The 18824-nt window shown below is 32.4% G+C and overlaps 1 long non-coding RNA gene across 5 annotated transcripts in view; it reads right to left on the reverse strand.

Moving 5' to 3' along the window:
* LOC144318576 (uncharacterized) overlaps positions 1-18824 on the reverse strand; it is a 56280-nt gene that overhangs the window by 17590 nt on the left and 19866 nt on the right. For 4 of the 5 annotated variants that reach the window (XR_013384622.1, XR_013384624.1, XR_013384620.1 and 1 more), the window contains one exon: positions 5414-5521. This is a non-coding gene — a long non-coding RNA (uncharacterized LOC144318576). Of the gene's footprint in view, positions 1-3332; positions 3578-5413; positions 5522-18824 lie in introns of all 5 variants that reach the window. The other variant, XR_013384623.1, reaches the window with a different exon arrangement.

Genomic DNA, 18824 nt, shown 5'->3' on the forward strand with positions numbered 1-18824 from the left:
ATATAATAATAGTGTTGTATGGTGACAGTAGCTATACTTGTGGTGAGCATAGCATAAGGTATAGAGAAGTTGAAATGCTGTGTTGTACATTTGAAACTAATGTAACATTGTGTAAACTCTACTTCAGTTTTTTTTTTTAAAGTGTCAAAGACTCAGAAAAAAACAAAATCGTATATACATTTGGTCAAATCACAATTCCATCCTCAAAAATATTTTATATAAAGATGAATGCTGATATTAAATACATATTTATGATTTGTAATGATAATATTAGGAATATTTTTGTGCATGTACAGAAACAACAAACACTTCAAAGTATTCCTCTTATAAAAATTAATAAACACATTAATATGATTTATGCATTGCATGAGAACTAATACAATTATTTTGCTCTATGTAATATTTCACCATCTTCTTAACATCTATTGAAGTCTTTTGTAAATAATCAAATAATATAAAATATAACTCAGAGAAGCATTTATAATCTATAATATGTATAAAAATTATATATGAAAAGTAATGATTAAAATGGAATGTAAGTGATACATATGCAATGCATATTTAATTTTTTCTAAATATTAAAATTGCTTATTACTCCATAATCACCATTTTCTAGAGGAAATGTTTTTACAATTCAATAAAATTTCATTAAATGGAGGAAGTATGTAATTTGTCATTATTCAAATGAGAAATTTCAATTAAAGCCTAAAGTCAGTATTTAAATCTATTTTAAAAAATCTATTTTAGCTTTAGTAAGAGTTAGTAGCCTGATGTTGCTGACTCATTATGTATTTGGCTATAACTTAAAATGTATGCCCTTCAATTATGTATCTTGCACCTGGAGTATATAGGTTTCCCCCAGATCTGGTTTAGGTCATTTTGAGGAGCACTTTTCTTTGGTGATTGTGATTATTCACCAAATATTTTTTAATTCTTCTTCCTTCTATTTACATGTTAGACTTGCATTTTCTGGCTTTCTCATAGATTATTGTAACTGATTAATAATGGTTAACGAGAATGTTACTTCCAGACTGAACATTTAATTACTTTTTTGAGTCTTTCTAAAACATCTTTGCCATGGCAACTAGCAATGTTTAAGGCTGTGCCTACTCCATCATCCTGAGAGAATTTTCTATCTTTGATAAGTATAGTGTGACCAAGAAATAAATTTTTATTATGGTAAGCCACTAAGATTTTGCAATTTTTTTTTGTTACAATAGCATAATTCAGCCTATCCTTACTGATGTAGAAATCGGTACCTGGATCGGAGATGCTACTGTAACAATCAATTACAGATGATTTGGCAAGCAAAGCAAAAACTATAATTAAAGGGTTGGAGAATGGAATTTGTAATGCAGTGGAAAAACATTGGGTAAACTTTTGCCTGCAATGGTGTTAAAACAAATGTACCTAAGGAGTTATATTCCAAAAGGAGAGGTCAGAATATAAGCAATCTGTTCATTACTATTGTCTGTATTTACAAAACACTACAAGGAAGAGATGAACAAAGAACAATGAAAAGAAATAGAGGGTCTAGAGATTGGGGGAGTAGGTGAGTTAGAATAGGCAACTGCCACTCATCTCTAATGTAAATAGTGTACAATATAAAATACAAGATTTTGAGCAACAAAGTCTGCTTAGCACTTATCCTTTTGCATGGTTGAAATCAGAAGTATAGTAGTTACACTCACTCATATACTCATTGCCAAGATAAATGTAATTTATCACCTGTTTTTCTTAATATCAATTAAAGTAATCATCACTGTGTGTGCATGACTTTTCTTCTGAAAACTGGCAAGCCCAACACAATGTAAAGTTTTCAAGTTATAGAGAAACGTGTATCTGAACAAATAACAAACGAAAATACTCTGTGAAATTGTTATTACATGGATCTTGGTAGAAGGTAGAATAAGGAGGCTAAGTTTGTGGAATGCACCCCAAGAAATGATAATTTTTGTGACTTAAAACAACCCTCTGCTCAACTTTCTGGATATGGAGCCATACCCAGAATTCATGTAAAGACTATCATCTCTTTCTGACTTCCTGGACTCTGGGTTAGTGTAGGAACTAGATGAACTCCTTGAAAGCAGTGAGGGAGGTAACACATTTTTAGGGTGGGAAGGAGGGTGAGTTTTTGAAAGATAGAAAGGAGGATTAGTAGTTCATTGCTGCAGTTTGCCAAATATCTCTATTCCCCTCCCCTTTTGGGTGAAATGGTGGGATTTTGTTTCTGGTTTTGCTTATGTTTGAATGGGAATATTTGAATAGTTCTGGCCTGTGAATTATATATGAGCATAAGTGATGCATGACATTCCCATGCTAGGCATTTACTTGGCTATTCAAAACCTCAGGAATAACATTTTCTCTGGAATGGCATACAAAATTTGATTGAAGCTTCTCTATCAACCTAGAGAACTAGGTTGGCTGATTAGGGGACTGTCCCTTCTCTACCCATAACTGACTTATAATACACATGTAGCACAAGGAAGAAATATACTTTTGTTGTTTTGTTGAGATTTGGAAGTATTTATGACTGACACATGATCAAGCCTTTGGTAACTGACACAGGGAAGTATGTAAGTTTGGTGAATTCTCCATTCTCAGTGGAGTCAACCTCTCAAAGGCCCACCTAAACCATGAAAATTAAGGCTGCGTGTAGTATGACACAATTTCAGTATGTCCTGTATTATTGAAGAGGAAATGGGTGAGGATACCAGGTTTCCTTATGTTGTGTTCCCAAATGTGGTTTGGTGGCTTATTATGGCTGGTATTACTATGAAGGAAAGTTTTAGTAAACTACAAATTTATGAACTGGGAAAACCAGGATCCTCATAGTATTTGTGACAGAATTAGATTCTGACCAATAACCTCCTGGTTTAGTCATTATGACTTGTCATTTATAAGTTGAGGCTTCTCATTTTATGATTAAAGAGGTTGAGTTACTTTCTTCCCTAAGTATTTAGTAGATTACAGAGTATAATCTTAGGACTGTCAAACACCTACGTAAGATTAACTATAGATCTAAAAGTACACCAACCAGGTAGTCTTTAATAAGATCTTTAATAAAAACTTTTAAGTCATAGAATAAATTTAAGTGCAAGAAAAATGTTCCAAACCTATAGGTATATCTACTAGAAAAGTTTCCTATGTCTCAAGTATAATTTAGGAATTCTAGTAGATAAAAAAAAATCCTCAGACTAACAGGAAATTATAGAAGTTTGGCCAAATTAAACAACATTCTTACTCTTGGTATGACCTTTTTTTGCAACACATTTAAAAATAAAATAAGATTAAAAAAGGAAAACAAATCTGAGTCTGATTAGAAAAGTCACCTATTTCAATTTCACTCTTCACCCTACTTAAGGGATAATTTGATAAGAAGTTGCAATTGCAGAGTGAGACGGATAGGATGCTGGATCATTTTGGAACATTTTGAAAGAGCAGAATATCAGTTTGTTTTTTTCTGCCATTTTTGCTTGAGGAAACATCATTTCTTGTTAGGTCATTGTCCATAGTGCTGGGCCAGTTTAGGCTAATGATGTTCACTCCCAACTGGGCCGTCATTACTACAACAATCCTGGGAGAGGAAGTGGATAACAAGTACTCTTAAGCTGAAGAATTTTTAACCTCCTTTCAATAATAGTTTCTATAAACTCCTACATGTTTTACATAGCATAACAATATGATTCATGAATTTGACAGGAATTCACAAAATTACAAAATCATTATTTTAAACTAAATTTTAGGGCAATAGAATAAAACTGTTAGCTAACCCCAATGTTATCCCATGTTTACATGAACAAATCAGATTTTGCCAAATAAAAGAAGAAATGTGAAAGGGTCAGGAGGTTTTTCTGTGTAGTGTTTGGTGGAAGCTCTAATGATGGCAGTTACTCAAGAGCAATTTCTGCAAGGAAGGAGATTACTTGTATACACTACCAAGATTTCTGTTTGTTAGGTTTTCCAGATAAATAAATAAATAAAATCATCCTTCCAGGCTATAAAAGGATAAAATTCAAAGCAGAAATGATAAAGGCACACTGCTTGTATTCAGAACCAGCAATAATTCAGGTGGGGAGAAAAAAATGAGTTTTGGTACCTGAAAATAACTTAAAACTCTGAAGAACAAATATTGCACATGTGGAACTTACTTAAATTTTAACAACAAAAACAAAGTAAAAACATTGGTAGGAGAAACAGTCAGCAAGATTGTCTCTAGAGTCATGATTCCTCTTTAGAAAAACAAAAGTACTTGGTTTAGCATTGAAATAATTTGGCTTTTAACACAAAGATGAAATATAACCTTTGATTTCCAGATCTCCTAACTACCTGGGTAAGAAATTAATGTATTGCATTATCTGAGAAAATTCTTCTGAAGTGTATTCTACTGAATAGAGTGACATTTTATGATTTATTTTGATTCTTTGATTAAAAATAGGCATGTATGATCTTATGGATTTTATCTTATTTATGTTATTCAGCTTAACATATCAGATACTGATAAAATACCAATTGATAAATTATCTCGGATACTTATTTTTTATACTTAATTTCTCCAAGAAATAATTCTTTACAAATATGTAAAGAACTAAATTTATAGTCTTTGTGGGCAAAGACTATATTTACCTGTTTTTATTGGGCTGATCAAGGTTGTATGTGTTCAGGACAATAGCCTGTCAGGTATACATGTTAGGGTCTCTCTGGGGCTAAACTTGCCAGAATGTTTATCCAATAATTAAAAAATACTTTCAGCTACATTAAATCATTCTTTTTAATTTTATTTGAAGGCCTTCTCCTAATTTGTAAATTTAAGTATACTATTATATTTTTGGGAGTTCAGAAACAGAATTAAGGTATGTCAATTAACTTATCCATTCAAAAATTGCTTATTGAGACTAGGGCACCATGCCAGCTAGGAAAATCATTCTCAACAAGAAAGACATGGAGCCTGGATTCCAGGAAAATCATTATCAAGAAAGACATAGACCTTACAGTCTGATTGAGGAAATACACAATTGCAATCATCATCATCATCATCATCTTCATCATCATCATCACCATCACCATCATCACACAAATTTATATTTAATTGTGATAAGGTACTGGGAGGCATATGAAAGGAAATTTCCACGTTAAATATTTCTTTAAGAGAAATTTTGTTTATGCTGGAAATCTGACTGTGGACTTTTTTGATTAAAAAAAATGTGGAGTATACCAGGAAAAGAAACCATCATGTTTTTGGAAATGAAATAAATCATGACAGTGTTGTAGAAAACTCTGCTTACCTTATTAGTAAATGGGGAGAAAAAGAAGTGGTATTTAAAATTTGTAAATAGGTACTCCAAAGAAATTCAGAATGCTATCCTTTCATGCTGGGAATGAGAAAATTTGCATGAGAAAAATAATTACTTACTAAGCATTAGGTATCTCTCTACCCCATCTCAACCCAGGAAGTATCAAGAGCTAATGGACTCATTTCTCTTTCAGAACAGGCTGCTTATGACCATGTAGATGTCTTCAACTGGTGGGGAAAATAAACAAACAAAGATTTAATTCCAAGTTTCTACTTAGATGTATATATTCTAAGTAGAACTGTGAGTGTAGGTGTGCATGTGTGTGCATGCACACACATGTGTACAGGCACACAACACATATGCACATGTCCACACATGCAGGTTTGGGGAAACAGAAGCCTCTATGTCTTAGATGCTGCCTTTTTCTCTTCCACATTACATAGAAACACAGGCAGAAGAAAGCTGAAGGTGGGGATTTCCTCTATATGAGAGTTAAATTTCTCATCCTGACATTAAAAAAAAAAAAATCAAATTTTGACTACTTTATAATAAACCTCCTTGTTTTTTTTTCTTCTTTCTTCTGCTATAACATGATGATTCCCTATGCTAGGATAGAATACAATAGCCTCAATTCAAATTTTTTTTGGTTCACTATCTATTTATAATAACCACAAATTTGATATGGGATTTAAAGATGTACATCACAATAGACTTCTCTTTTACATCTAGACTCAGTGGAGATCTGCATCTCAATTATCTTAAATGGGACTTTAAACTTAGGTATTTTAGCTAAGTCCATATTCACTTGAAATAACCATTTCCTCAATCAATTTATATTGCTTATTTTCTCCATACATTTGAATCCCCACTAGATTATAAACTAATTTGTATGTTTACTTTGCTCTGCTCTTTGCATATGTTAGATGCTCAATGAATAATTTCTAAACATTCCCAAATGTAACTCAGTTGTACAATTCTTTCCCATGTAAGACCACACTATTACTCAGGTTTCATACTCTTACTCAGGTTTCATTCAAGGGTATTCTTTATGTGTGTTTAGGGAAATATGCTATATATAGATCTCAGCATTAATTATATTTATATAGAAGAATCTATTCATGTAAATAATGGATAAAGGTTTACTCCCAGTTTCCTTTTTCTCTACAATGGTTATTCTCATAAAAAAAAAAAAAAAGACTTGAAAAAGTAGAGAAGCAGTGAGGTTAAATGTAACAATAATGAGATTCCATATGCACAAGTTGACTTGTTAAGATTTTTTAAAAAAATTTTTTTGACTTGTTAAGATTTTAAAGACTGATTGTTAGGTATTACCAAAAAGAGAATTTTATGATGCATGGCTTCATTAGTCCTTTATGTGACATGTTGAATGTTAGATTTGTAGTGACCAAAATGTTTCTAATAGTACATCCAATATTTGAGAAAAAGTCAATTCATTAGGTCAACTATTCAATCCAGTTACTCCTATACGTGATTATAAGACTTTAAATAAAATTGAACAAAAAGTCATCTTCCCATAGAGTTCTCAAAAAACTGTCCAAAGTCTCAGTATTTGAACTGGGTGCTAAAAAAATAATGAAGCATCTTGATAGGGATTGCATTAAATGTGTAGATTGCTTTGGGTAGTATAGACATTTTAACAATATTTTTCTAATCCATTAGCATAGAATGACTTTTCATTTCTTTGTGTCATCTTCATTTCTTTCTTCAGTGTTTTATAGTTTTCAGAGTACAGGTCTTTGACTTCTTTGATTAGATTTATTCCTAGGTCAACCTATGTTTTTTTGGTGCAGGTGGAAATGAGATTGATTCCTTAATTTTTCTTTCTGCTGCTTCATTATTGGTGTATAGAAATGCAACAGATTTCTGTACATTGATTTTGTATTTGGCAACTTTACTGAATTTGTTTATCAGTTTTAGCAATTTTTGGCTGTAATCTTTCAGGTTTTCCATGTACAATATCATGTCATCTGCAAATATTGAAAGTTTGGCTTTTCCCTTGACAATTTAGATGCCTTCTATTTCTTTTCGTTGTCCAATTGCTGTAGCTAGACTTTCTATTGCTATGTTAAATAGCAGTGGTAAGAGTAGACATCCCTGTCTTGTTCCTGACCAGAGAGGAAAGGTTCTCAGTTTATCCCCATTGCAGATATTAGCTGTGGGTTTTCATATATGACCTTTATGATGTTGAGGTATGTTCCCTCTATCTCTACTTTTTTGAGGGTTTTTATCATGAATGGATGCTGTGCCTTGTCAAATGATTTTTTTTTTTTGGCATCTATTGAAAAGATCATATGGTTCTTATTCTCTCTCATTAATGTGATATATCACATTGATTGATTTGTAAATATTGGACAATGCTTGCAGCCCAGGAATAAATCTCACTTGATTGTGGTGAATGATTCCTCTAATGCACTATTTAATTTGATTTATAGTATTTTATTGAGAATTTTTACATCTGTGTTCATCAGGGATATTGGCTTATAGTTCTTTTTAATAGAGTCTTTGTCTGGTTTTGGTATCAGGGCAATGCTGGCCTCATAGAATGGAATTTGAAGTTTTCCTTCCCTTTCTATTTTTTGGAATAGTTTAAAAATAATAGATATTAACTCTTCTTCAGATGTTTGGTAGAATTTGCCTGTGAAGTGATTAATTCTGAACTTTTGTTTGTTGCAATCCCTGGCAAAACACCAAAAAGATTTTTCATAGAGCAACAGCAAACAATCCTAAAATTTGTGTGGAATCACAAAAGATTTAAAATCACCAAAGCAATAATGAAAAAGAAAAACAAAGCTGAAGGCAGCACAACTCTGGACTTGAAGTTATGTTACAAAGCTGTAGTGATCAAGACAGTATGGTACTGGCAAAACAATAGAACAGAATAGAAAACCCAGAGATGAACCCACAATTATATGGCCAATTAATCTTCAATAAATCAGAAAGGAATATCCAGTGGGAAAAAAGTCTCTTTAACAAATGGTATTGAGAAAACTGAATAGCAGTACAAAAAAGAATGAAACTGGACCAGTTTTTTGTACCATACCTAAAAAAAAGTCAAAATGGATGAAAGACCTAAATGTGAGACTTGAAACCATAAAAATCCTAGAGGAGAGCACAGGCAGTAACTTTATTGAAATCAGCCATACTGACTTCTTTCTAGACATGTCTCCCAAGTCTAGGGAAACAAAGGTAAAAATGAACTATCAGTACTTCATCAACATAAAAAGCTTCTGCACAATGAAGGAAACAGTCAACAAAACTACAAGGAAATCTACAGATGGGGAGAAGGTATTTTCAAGTGACATATCTGATAAAAGGTTAGTATCCAAAATCTATAAAGAACTTTCAAACTAAACACCCCAAAAAATAATCAGTTAAGAAATGGGCAAAAGACATGAACAGACATTTTTCCAAAGAACACATACAGATGTCTAACAGACACATGAAGAGATGCTCAACATCACTCATCATCAGGGAAACACAAATCAAAATCACAATTATGTACCACATCACAACTGTCAAAATGGCTAAATTTAACAATGTAAGAAACAACAGATGTTGGCAAAGATGTGGAGAAAGGGGAACCCTCTCACATTGTTGTGGGAATGAAAACTGGTGTAGCCACTCTGGAAAACAGTATGGAGGTTCCTCAAAAAGTCAAAAATAGAGCTACTCTACAACCCAGCAAGTGCACTACTAGGTATTTACCCAAAGGATACAAAAATAGTGATTCAAAAGGGGCACATACATCCCAATGTTTATAGCAGCAGTATTAACAATAGCCAAATTATGGAAAGAGCCCAAATGTCCATTGACTGATGAATGGTTAAAGTAGTAGTATATATATACAATGGAATATTACTCAGCCATCAAAAAGAAAGAAATCTTGCCATTTGCAGTGATGTGAATGAAGCTAGTATTATGCTAAGTGAAACAAGTCAGTCAGAGAAAGACAAATATATGATTTCACTCATGTGGGAATTTAAGAAACAAAACAGATGGACAAGGGGGAAAGGGGAAGAAAAAAGAGAAGGAGGCAAATCATAAGAGACTTTTAACTATACAGAACAAATTGAAAGTTGCTGGAGGAGAGGTGGGTGGGGGATGGGCTAAACGAGTAATGGGTGTTAAGGAGGGCATGTGTGATATGTATGGAGTGTTGATATAGAAGTGATGAATTTCTAAATTCTACTCCCAAAACCAAATTTATATTACATGTTAACTAACCAGAGTTTAAATAAAAAACCTGAAAAAAATAAAAAATGAAAATAAATAAATAAAAACCCTGAAACAACAAAAAATATTATATTTTAATAGTATTTTTAGAACAAATATGCTAACAGAAGAATAATTTATATTAAAAAGAGAATATATTTATATAAAACTCAGTACAGGGGGGGATCCCTGGGTGGCTCAGCAGTTTAGCACCACCCCAACGCCTGATCCTGGAGACCGGGATCGAGTCCCCACATCAGGCTCCCTGCATGGAGCCTGCTTCTCCCTCTGACTGTGTCTCTGCCAATCTCTCTCTCTCTGTGTCTCTCATACAAAATAAATAAATAAAATAAATAATAAATAAATAAAATCTAAAAAAAAAAATAAAACCAGACACAGTGTAAACAAATTGTCAAGCTGACTGCATTGTTCAAAAGAAGATGAAAATCTGGGCTCAGTGGTCTGCTTGCCTGCCACAATGTATATAAACCCAGCCCTATGACTGGCTACATGCCTCATAGCTTTGGACAAGTTCTTCTTCTGCTTCAACTTCCTCATCTCTAAAATCAAAATGGTGTTTACATTAAGCTACAGGGGTTTGGTAAAAATTAATGAATTAATATGTGAGAAGTTCTTGGAGCTGTGCCTGGAATATTCCAAGAAGTCAATAAATGTTTGTTATGAAGATGATGGTGGGTATGATGATGATGAAGATCTTTAGAAACATTAAAGTGTGGAGGAAACATTCTTTTGTTCATTTAAACTCTATAGTCAAATAATTTTCTGTGATACATTTCACTCTATAATTAGAACTTACGGTTTTGCACTTGCATTCTCCTTCTATTAGCCAGTACTAATCTCATTCCATTTCTGATATCTCTCTGGGTGGGCCACTGTTTTTGTAAAAAACACCATGTGTCTTGTCTCCCCTTAAAGTTCAAGCTCATAGAAACTGGGATCTCTTTATTTCTTTTGTAAACATGAATCCTATTATATACCTAGTAGGTACTTAATGAACAATCAAAAAAAAAATAACCCCACTATTTGTGACTACTTAGTCATTCTAGGTCATCTTAGGTAATGAAATGGATGCAAACAAATGATCTTATATATTTTAAATACCATGACTTAACATAAGTACACATAGCATAACCTGCCTGAGTTTCATATATCTTGACAAATCGAGTCAACTGATACTTATTTTAAAATACTACAAATTACAAGCCCTCAGTGAACAAAATTTCAGAAATGTTCATTTTGATTGGGCACAAGAAAGAAAGGGCATAACTTAGAAATGAAATCTGTAGTTGAGGTTAATCGTGACTTGTGAGGAAATATTTCATAAGTAAATGTCTATTTCATACTATTTTATCTATTCTGGATGTGGAAACTGTGAGTTTTAAGTCCAACAAAGCAAACAAACCACCACCACCACCACCACCAACAACAACAACAACAAAAACATCAACCAAAGAAAAGAGAAAGAGATATTTCTTGAAAGAAAAAAATCTGGACCACTTTGGCTTCAAACATTTCATTGCTCATTTATTTGATTATTGGCCTAAACTTAAGTAAAATTTCAAATAAAATAGCTTTTCTTCATATCAGTTTTTGGGGTACAAATGAGGACACAAAGTAATAAATATTCGGGGAGTTTTGCCCTCAAATCTATCATTTTTCTAGTGTCTGTTGCACACAAAGTTTATAGCCACGTGTCCAACTGTATTTCAATATTTTCAGTCAAGAAATCTTGAAATTTATATTTAATTCATTTACTTAATCATTTATTGATTCTGTATCAAAGCTTTACTCCACATAAGACTTGAAAGTGGAACTAAAATCTATTTTCTTAATTGGACCTTCAGTACCTTATCTTAGTAGAAAGGGATCCTGGATACATATGCTGAATCAATCAATTAAACGATAAAAGATGTTATGTAATATCTTCATTGTAATTAGGAAACAACTGAAGACCTTGCACATTACCTTGTTAAAGGTAATTTAAATGAAATTACCTGATTAGTATTGAAAAGCAAAAAGTTCATCAGAATTTAGGCACAGATGATCTTAATTTTCAAATTTGTTCATCAGACTCTGACTCTGGATTGATTAGGCATCTTCTTGTGCACACACACACACACACACATACACACACCCTTCTTTCCAGGCATACATAACAAGAACATCCATGCCTAATTTATTTATAATATGATATTTGAGAATTGAAGTACTTGGCTTCATATTCCAGGTGTGACATTTCCATCACTGTAGAATCCTGAGCTCATTTTTTTTGTTTTTGCTTTTTTTTTAGTTTTTAATTTTTAAAATTTTTAATTTAAAAAAATACTTTATTTGAGATAGAGTAAGAATAAGAGAGAGAGAGAGAGAGAGAGAAAACATGAGTGCATGAGCAAGGGGGCAGAGGGAGAGAGAGCTCTCCACTGCGCAAGGAACCCAATGCAGGATTGTATCCCAGGACACGAGGATCATGACCTGAGCCAAAGGCAGATGCTTAACCATCTGAGCCGCCCAGGTGACATGCCTTCCCCTTTTTAAATCTAATGTTTCATTTAAATATCTGTAAAAGTGTCAATAATAATGATGTCCTTCTCATGGAATTATCTAAAGGATTGAGTGGAATGATCCAACTTGAAAGGGCCAGTATCATGTTTGACAAATAGTGGTTATTCAGTAAATGATAGCTGCTATTAATATTGTGGCTATTATGATTGTTCTACATACAGTAAAAATGTCCTTACTAGCTTCCAAAGTTAGACAACCCTAAATCTCATCTGCTAAATCTCAAATAATATCATGGGGCAAGAGTTCCCTGAGTCAAGAATACTCAGTATGTTTTCCTTGAATCAGCAATAGCTGTAGTTTATCATGGTTCAGAAACCTGTGGCTTAGTAGTCAACAACCAGTCACAATACCTTCAATATATGATCATGTAGAAACAGCAACAACAACAACAAAACAGAGACAGGCAGGATAATTGCAGTATTAAACACCATTTGGAGGTGAATAGAAGATACACAACATGCAAATTTCAGTGTTGAACTGCATATGTCCTATTTATCTGGACTGCGATATCAAAAATTCTCTGCCCTGCTGGCCAGGACATGAATTCTGCATTCTGTATATGTTTATCTCTCTTTCTGTTCTCTGAAAGGATCTATTTTGATAAGTTTATCTATGGCCAGATCTCAGAGAAGTGAGGTGGGGTCCTTAAAGCTTTATCAGAACTCTTCTTATTCTTGTCTATTTAAGAACTGGGGATTTGCTTAGGGCTGGGCAATGCCCACGTTGCCAGATTAAGGTATCTCTGGAAGTATGACTCCCTTAAAACTCAGTTCGATTCCACTCATTCCAATTGTTGGAAACTCCACAAACTACAAGCAGGAACCTCACATCTTTGTTACAGTCCTTGTTCTCGAATCTCCTTTGCCTTACAGGGACATAGCCACATCAGCTTATTTTGTATTTTTTATTAAGTATTTTCACATTATAGCTTTTTATATCTTTTAACTTTTAGTTTAACTACTTTCTTATATTTAATATGGACTTACTTTAGACAGTATATAGTGAGATCTTTTTTTTCTTTTTTTTTTAAAGTTCTATTTATTTATTCACGAGACACACAGAGAGAGAGGCAGAAACACAGGCAGAGGGAGAAGCAGGCTCCATGCAGGCAACCTGATGTGGGACTGGATCCCATGATCTGGGATCTCGCCCTGAGCTGAAGGCAGCTGCTCAACCACTGAGCCACCCAGGTGCCCTGGGATCTTCATTTTTTGAATCAATTTTTTCAATCTCTACTTCCAAATTGAAATTTTTATACACCCTAATCTAATGATTGATTTGGTTGGATTTAATTCTACATCTAGCTAAATATGGTTATTTTCCTATTTATTTTTAGTGTTTTTCTATTCCTTTCTTGCCTTCATTGGGACTATTTTTATGCTTCCATTTTATTTCAACCATTGCTTATAAGTTACAACTTCTTTTTTACTTGTTTGTTTACTTGTTAATTTCGTTTTATTTTGTTTTTGATGGTTGCTTCAGAATCTATAGTGTGCATAATGAACTTATCACATCTACTTTTAAATGATATTATATTGCTTCAGTTATAGTGGAAGGACTTATTATAACACTGTAATTTCATTCCTACCTCCCATTCTTCATGCTATTTTTCTTATATATTTTATTTCCACTTATGCCATATGCCCCCAAATACACTCTATTGTCAGTACTTTATCCAGTCAGTTCTCTTTTAGAGAGATTTTAAACTGAGAAAAATATATGTATCACATATTTATCAGTTCCAGTATTATTCACTACATTTAGAACCAAAATTCTGGTATCATTTTTCTTCTACTAACATCTTCAATGTTTTATAGTGTTGATTTGCTAGTGATAAATTCTGTCAGTGTTTGATTATCTGAAAAGGTCTTTATTTCTCCTTCCTAAAAAATATTGACTTATAAATGGTATAAAATAATCTGCACATAAGTACATAGTTTGATGGGTATTGACATATATATACAATCTAGATAATGGATTTTGCATCAACCCCAAATTTTCTCAAATTCTTCCCTTCTGCCTCTTACCACCCACTCTGATCACTGGCAACCACTGAGATGCCTTCAGTTGCTGTAGATTAGTTTGCATTTCCTACGATTTTATATAAATAGAATCTTACAGTACGTACTCGATTTGTCTGGCACCTTCAACTAAGCATAATCATTTTGAGAATCATCCATTTGGTTGCATACAAGAATAGTTCATTCTTTTTAATTGCTGAATATTTCATTCCATCAGGGAGAGCAAGGAATAAATGATGGAGTCAGCATGTGTTTAACGTTTAGAAACTGTCAAATTATTTACCACTTTCCCAGAAGGCTATGAGACTTTCAGTTTCCCCACCATCTTGGCAGCACTTGACATTGTTAGTCTTTTTAGTTTTAGACCTAATAGGTTTGCAGTGATATCTCACTAGAGTTTTACTTTCCTTTACAGCTAATAATATGGAATATCTTTTAGTGTTATTTGTCGTCCATATATTTTCTTTGAGTGTTAATTTAAAAAAAATTAATTGGCTTTTATGCTATTTATTGAGTTTTGGGTTCTGTATATGGTTCTGTATGTTTTGTTCTTTAATGTGACTAGAATATATTTTCTCCAAGTCTGTGCCTTCTCTTTTCATTCTCTTACCAGTGTCTTTTAAAGTAGAAATTCTTAACTCAGATGGATTTCAGTGTATTGATTTTGTCTTTTATGAGTTATGCTTTGGTGCTGCATCTAAGAAATCTTTGCCTAACCAAGTTTACAAAGACTTTCTCAAATGTTTTCTAGAATTTTTTGGTTTTATATTTAAATATATTATCCATTTGATGTAATTTATGTAAATGTGAAATATAGGTACAAGTTCATTTATTTTTGCATATACATTTCTAAAATTCAGAAACTAAAACTTATGAAAAGACAATTGTTTTTCCACTGATCTGCCTTTGTACCTTTGTTAAAAATCAAATGACTGTATATTTGTACATCTGTTTCTGTACTTTTTATTACATTACATTTATCTCTTTGATACATATACTACATTGCCATGGTTGCTGTACTTAGAATATGGGTAATCTTTCCACTTTTTCTTCTTTTAAGAAAAAAAATTCTATTCTAGGTCCTTTGAATTTAGAAATAACTTGTTTATTTCTACCCAAAAAGAAAAATCTCCTGAGATTTTGATCTGAATTCGAATGTATCTAGGAATAATTGATAGCTTAAAAAATGTTGAGTTTTCTGATCTATAAATATATCTCTCTATTTAAATAGATATTTTAGGAATTCCACATATTTTGTAGTTTTTAGTGTATAAAACTTGCACAGTTCAATTTCTCCCAAAATATTCTATATATCTGATGCTACTGTTCAGTATACCTTTTTTTTTATATTTCAATTTCTGATGACTGTTGATAGGATATAGAAATATCATATAATCTGTATAGTCATTTTTATTCCACTGCTATGCTAATCTCTTATTTGTTCCAATAGCTTTTTGTAACTAACCAAATGATGTTTTACATAGATGATCTTCCATCCGTGAGTGAAAGACAGTCTACTTCTTTCTCAATGTGAAGATCTCTGATTTCTTTATTTGTCCTATTCCTCTAGCTAGAAATTTTAGTTTAATATTGATTAGGGGTTGTGACAGTGGATACCTTAATTTTTTTTTCCTGGTCTTGGGGCAATTTCTGTTCTTGCAGTCAAATATGATGTTAACTGTAGTTATTCCAAAGGAGCCTTTTAGCTAGTTGAAGAAATTTCTTTGTAATTCTAGTTTATTGAGTTTTTTTTTTTTTTTTAATCAGGAAGGAGTAGATGCCAGTTATTGTTAAAGTCTATTTCTATATGCACTGAGATGATTTTCTGTTTGTTAATATAATGAATTCCATTGATTTATTTTTTAATATTAAGCCAACCTTCTGCTCATGGATCAAACCAAATAGTTCATGATATTTGAGCCTTTGTATATATTTTTAAATTTAATTTTATTAAAATATAGTTTAGAATATTTGCACTGATGGTCCATGTGGGATATTTCCGATTTTTTTTCTTGCAATCTCATTGTCTGTTTTGTACCATTATAATTCTGGCCTCACAAAGTTAGTTGTAAAGTCTTCCTCTGCCTTCTAACTTAGTTTCTTGAAGGGTTTTGTGTAAAATCTGTATGATTTTTTTCCAAATAATGAATATAATTCACCAATAAAGCTGATTGTGCTTGTAGTTTTCTTTGTTGAATGATTTTTACTTATAAATTTGATTTTTTGATAGATATAGGGCTATTCAAGTAATCTGTTTTTCATCAGTGAGCTATTCAATTTGTATGTTTCAAGATATCTATTGTTTTCTAAAGTGTTCAGTATATTTGCATAAAGTAGTTTTCAAAATACTTATCTTTTAAAAATATGTATAGTGATGGTATCTCTCTCTCTTTTCTGATATGAATAATTTATGTTTTCCCTCTATTCATGATCACTCTGGCTAAAGACATTATTTTTATCAATATTCTCAAATAAGTAGCATTTGCTTTTAGTAACTTTATTTTTTATTTTATTAATTTTTACTCTGATCTTTATTATTTTATTTTTCTCTCAATGTGGTTTTATTTATAGTCTTTTGTTTTTATAATTTCTTAAAGTAGAAACTGATATGGATTTTTGTCCTTTGTTCCCCTCTAATGTATGTATTTGATGCTGTATATTTTCTATAAACACTGCTTCAGCTGTACCCCTTGAATTTGGCATTTTGTTTTTATTTCCATTCAGTTAAAATTACTTTGCTTCTTTTTTTTTTTTAATTTTAAGTTTGTCATTGACCCATGGTTAATTGGTGTATGTTATTTCAATTGCAAATATGTGGCAGACAGTTCAGAAATCTTTCAATTGTTTATTTCAAATTTAACTCCAGTTTGGTTGGATAAAATACCTTTTATGATTTTCATTTTTATCTATGTTTCATTTTATCTATCTCTCTTTTTAAAAAGTATTTATCACACAACCTTTATCATCTCAACCATTTTTAATTGTACTGTTCAGTAGTGTTAAGTACATTCACACTATAGTGCAGCCAATGTCTAGAACTTTTCATCCCACAGAACTGGAACTCTATACCATTAAGCAGTAATACCATATCCTCCTTCCAGCCTTTGGTAACTGCTATTCTATTTTCTGTCTTTATGAATTTGATTACTCTAGGTGCCTCATATAAATGAAACTATGCAGTATTTGTCTTTCTGTGACTGACTGGTTTATTTACCTTAGTATAGTGTCCTCAGGTTTCATCAATGTTCTTGAATATCATATACTTCTCTACCTTTATAAAGGCTGCATAGCATTCCATTTTATGTATATACCACATTTTGTTTATCCATTCATCCATAGATGAACACTGGGGTTCCTTCTATTTCACAGCTATTTTGAATAATGGTACTTTGAATGTGGGTATACAAATATGTCTTTATGACCCTTGATACCAATTATTTTCATTTATATACCCAGAAGTGGAATTTCTGGATCATATGATAATTCTATACTTAATTTTTTGAGGAATTGCCATACTCTTTTCCATAGAGTACTCTTTTCTTTGGGCTCTGCAAAATGATGAGGAAAGAAGGTGATTTCTTTCTTGCTGCATGTAGTTCTACATGAAGTATATGCCCCCAAATCAAGTTATCTTCCAACTTGAGAACAAAAAAAGTAAAAATGGCTGTACCATTTTACATTCACATCAGAAGTGTGCAAGTATGCTAGTTTCTCCACATTCTCACCAATATTTGTTTTGTTTTGTTTTCCTGTTTTTTTGAGAGTAGTCATCCTAATCAGTGTGAGGTGATCTCATGATTGGAGGTTTAAAAAAAAATTTTTTTTAAGATTTATTTATTTGAAAAAGAGAGAGAGAAAGAGTGTGAGCAAGTAGGGAAGGGCAGAGGGAGTGAATCTCAGGGAGACTCCCCACTGAGCACAGAGTCTGACATGGGGCTTGATCTCATGACCCCTGAGAGTAGGACCTGATCTAAAACCAAAAGTTGGACACTCTACCAACTGAGTCACCCAGATACCCTTTGATTTTCATTTTTATAGGAATTCTTTATATCTTTTGGTTATTAATCCCTTATCAAAAAAGTGAGTCGCTTGTGTTTTTCCCATTCCATAGATGGCTTTATTAATTGTACCCTTTGATGTACAAAATGTTTTAATTTTAGTGCAGTCCAGTTTATCTATTTTATTTAATTGCCTCTACTTTGGTATCATATTCACATAGTCACTGCAACATTCATGTTATGAAACTTTCTCCCTTGTTTTCTTCTAAGTTTCATAAGTTTGACTCTTATTTTTAGGTCTTTGCCCTATTTTGAATTATTTTTTGTGTGATATAAGAGAAGGGTCCAACTTAATTTTTTTGTGTAGAGATACCCAGTTTTTCCAACACCGTTTGTTAGAAAGACTTCTCTCTCCATTGAATGCCCTTAGCACCTTTGTCAAAAAACATTTGATAACATATGCAAGAATTTACTTCTGGGTTTGCTATTTTTCCATTTGTCTGTATGTCTGTCTTAATGCCAGTACCACACAATTTTGATTACCATAGCTTTTTAATTAGTTTTGAAGTTAGGAAGTATGGCTCTTCCAATTATATTCTTCCTTTTCATGATTGTTTTGGCTGTTCAGGATTGCTTGAGACTCCATATGAATTTTAAGTTGGATTTTTTTTCTATTTTTATAAAAAAATTTTTGG

This window comes from Canis aureus, chromosome 8, assembly GCF_053574225.1.
Source record: "Canis aureus isolate CA01 chromosome 8, VMU_Caureus_v.1.0, whole genome shotgun sequence".
Classification (NCBI taxonomy): domain Eukaryota; kingdom Metazoa; phylum Chordata; class Mammalia; order Carnivora; family Canidae; genus Canis; species Canis aureus.